Genomic DNA, 3,915 nt, shown 5'->3' on the forward strand with positions numbered 1-3,915 from the left:
TATCTTCTTTTCTCTTATTACCCCTCATTTTCTTTTTTCCCTTTTTGATATATATTCTTTCCCTTTTATATTCCCCGTAAAATTTAAAAAGGGTCGAAGGACCAGAGGACGAATTAGGTCATAAGATTACACGAAAAAAAACACGATGGATATTCTTCTCTTCCTTGTCACACCTCATTCCAAAGGAAATTTTATATTTAATCCTCTTTTCCCTTTTTTCTTTTTTGGCCCCCCTCTCTCTCTCTCTCCTCTCTCTCTCTGTCTTCTGTCTGTTTTCCCCTCTCTCTCTTCCCGTCTGTCTCCCCTCTCTTTCTCCTCTCTCTCCCCTCTCTCTCTCTCTCTCTCTCCCCCTCTCCTCTCCGTCTCTTTTTCTCTCTCTCTGCCTGTCTTCTGTCTCTGTCTCACTGTTTTCCTCTCTCTCCCCCCTCTCCTCTCTCTCTCCCCCGTTCTCTCTTCTTTCATTTTTTCTCTCCCCCTCTCTTTTTTTCTTCTCTGCCCGTCTCTCTCTCTCTCTTCCGCTCTTCTGTCTCTCTCTCTCTCTCTGTTTTCTCTTTTGGTTTTTCTCTCCCCTTTTTCTTCCCCTCTCTCTCCCCTCTCTCTCTCTCTCCTCTTCCCCTTTTCTCCCCCTTCTTTCTCTCTCCTCCTCCCCTTTTCCCCTCCCCTCTCTTTTCCCCCCTCTCTCCTCTCCCCTTTTCTCTCTCTTCTTTTCTCTCTCTTTTCTCTCCTCCCCTCCTCCCCCCTCTCCCCTCTCTTTCTTTTTTCTCTCTCTCTCTCTCCCTCCTCTCTCCCCTTTTCTTCTCTCTCTCTCTCTCCCCCCTTCTCTCTCTTTCTTTTTTTCTCCGTCCTCTTTTCTCTCTCTCTGCCTGGTTTTCTCCCCTCCTCTTCCTGGGCTCTCTCTGTTTTCCCCTGTCTCTTTTGTCCCCTGTCCCTTCCCGCTGTCTGTCTGTTTTCTCTCTCCTCTCTCTCTCTTCTCTTCTCTCTCTCTCTCTCTCTCTCTCTCTCTCTTCTCTTTTTCTCTCTCTCTCCTTTTCCCCTCTCTCTCTCCCCTTTTCTCTCTCTCTCTCTCTCTTCTCTCTCTCTCTCTCTCTCTCTCTCTCTCTCTCTTTTTCTTTTTCTCTCCTTTTTTTTGCTGTTTCCCAAGTTTTTTAAACTTGGTAAAAATAAAATTCCTCTCTTGGGTGTGCAATTGTGGGTCTGGTTTTTAAAAAATTCGTTTTCCGAAAATATATTGTGTGTTTTTGTAACTTCCCGGACCGCAAATAAATTTTTACTCCTCATCCGGGTTTAAAAATTTTTTGGGGGGATTTTTTTTTTTGGGACTGAAGCAACGGGTTTTTTGTTAACGGTATGCGAGGGTTTGTGTAAAGGTTTTTGCTTTTGTTCTTCCCCTTGGGAAGAAAAAAACGCCCAAAAAAAGATAACATAATAGTAAATAGATAAAAAAAATAAATGGAAAATTTGATTTAAAAAGGGTAAATCAATGAACAAATAAGCAGATACCTAAATAAAAGAAATAAAGAATAAACAAAAAATGAAAAACCCTCAGATTCCATCAAGGCCCATAACGCTTGAGTTTAAAAACCATCTTGAATTTATGTTTTTAAAATCCCCTTATCAGAGGAAAATAAAAAATTTCCCAACCTTTGAAATGGGGAAAGGGTTTCTTGCCCGGGGGCCATTTGGGCCCACGTGATTCTGCCCAAAGCTCCATGTGCTGACAAACCCGGGGGGCCTTCGCTGGGGCTTGAAAAAAAAGGGGGGGGGGGTTTTGAAGGGTTCTGGGGGGGTTTTTCAAGGGGTTTTTTGAAAGGTTTTGGGGCACCCTTTATACGGGTTTTTGGCTTTCGTCTCTGCAGGTTCCTTGTCCTTCTCCCTTACAGATAACACGGAAGCTCACCCTGTGTGTAATTGATAGTTTATTCAATATTATTATTATTGGTATTTACATTCACAACTCGGACAAGGAGAGAGAGAGAGAGAGAGAGGGGGAGAGAGAAGGGGAAAGGGGAGAGAGAGAGAGGAGAGGGGAAGAGAGAGGGGGAGAGAGGAAGAGAAGAGAGAGGAGGAGAGGAAAAGAGAGAGAGAGAGAAGGGGAGGAGAGAGAGAGCCAGAGGAGAGAGAAAAGTGTCCAAAATCGTTCTTTTAAAAATAGAGAAAAAAATTTATTCCCCCTCTTTTCAAGGCGACCCCCTTTGCTTCTTAATAAAAAAAAGGGATTAGTGTGTCCCCAAAACTTTTTTTTTTGCCCCCGGCATGCGAAGGAAATGAGGTTATAAAGTTCATAGTTATCTTGCAGTGTCAGCACAAGTGGGTTCCCTATTCGGGAAACTCGATTTTAAATTTTCATTCGAATTAAATCAAAGCTTTTGACTTGTCGGAACCCTTTTTGGGGAGGGAGTGTTGTAATTCTTTTGATGTTATGTATTTGTTTTGGATCACAAATTTAATTCATTTTTTGTCATGCCTTTTTTTCTTGCCTTTTTTAAATTTTGAAATGGCGGGAGGGCTAGCGGGATTTTTTTATGCCGCCGGGGGGAAAAATTTTTTTTGTTTGGGGTGGAAAAATTTCCAAGCGTTTAAGTAAAGAAAAAAAAAAAAAAAAGAAAAAAGAGAAAAAAAACTGTGGGGGGTTTCTCAAAAAAATCTACAATATATAATATTAAAATATATATATTTTATTAATATAATATATATATAGTATATATTATATAATTTTTATATTATATTCTATATATATCCCTATCGTTGTGTATTATATGTATGTAATCCCCTAATTTTTATATATATTTTATATTATATATATATATTAATATATATATAATTTTATATATATATATTAAAACATATAGTATTTTTTAAAATATTTTAAATATGTTATAATATATAACGAGGCCGCGGTTTGGGCCCAAAGGTTTGAGCGTCGGGTCAAGACTGTCACGACGGTAATCTGAGTTCGGGGGGTTTGAGTTTACCGGGGCCCGGGGCGTTGTTTCCCCTTGGGGAAGGAACTTTTTACCTTGATTGCCCCCCTAGCCCCTGGTTTTTCCAAGCCCCCAAAGGGAAAAGGGTGGGCCCAAGCCCGGATAAATAAAGAGAAAGTTTCCCCAAAAAAAAAAAAAAAAAAAAAAGGGAAAAACCGGCCCCCTCCTAAAAAGGGGGGTTTTGGGGGGGGCCCTACCCCGTCTCACTCCAAAAGCTCACAACCCTGAAAAAATACAAATTAAATATCATACCGTGACCACGGGGGCCCCCGAATTCCCCTCTCTCTCTCTCGCGGTCTTCTTCTTCTCTCCTCTCTCTCTCTCTCTCTCTCTCTCTCCCTCCCTCTTTTCTCTTCTTCTTTTCTCCCGTCTCCCCCCTTTCTCTCTCCTTCTCTCTTCCTTCTCTTCTCTCTGTCTTCCCTTTTCCTTTCTCTCTCCTTCTCTCCCTCTCTCTCTCTCCCTCTCCTCTTTCTCTCTCTCTTCTCTCTCTCTCCCCTTCTCTCTCTTCTCTCTCCGTCCCCCCTCCCCTCTCTTCTCTTCTCTTCTCTCTCTCTCTCTCTCTCTCTCTCTCCCCTTCCCCTCTCTCTCCCCTTCTCTCCTCTCCCTCTCTCTTTTCCCCTTTTCTCTTCTTCTTGCTGTGGGAATTTTTAAATTTTGGTACAATAACTTCCTCTTTAGAGTGAAAATAGTGGGTCGGTGGTAAAAAAAAACCGTTACCAAATAATATTGTGTTTTTAACTCCGGCCCGAAAGTTTTTGTAATCCTCACCCGGATTATGTGAGATTTGGACTGAAGAAAATTTTTGGGTTTTAACGTATAAAGGGGGTTTGTGTTAACAGGTTATGCTTCTGTTCTTCCCATTGTATGAATAAATACGCAAACAAAGATATACATAGATAGATAAATAGATAAATAAATAAATGGGAAAATAGTT

Source organism: Penaeus monodon, chromosome 9, assembly GCF_015228065.2.
Source record: "Penaeus monodon isolate SGIC_2016 chromosome 9, NSTDA_Pmon_1, whole genome shotgun sequence".
In the NCBI taxonomy this organism is placed as follows: Eukaryota; Metazoa; Arthropoda; class Malacostraca; order Decapoda; family Penaeidae; genus Penaeus; species Penaeus monodon.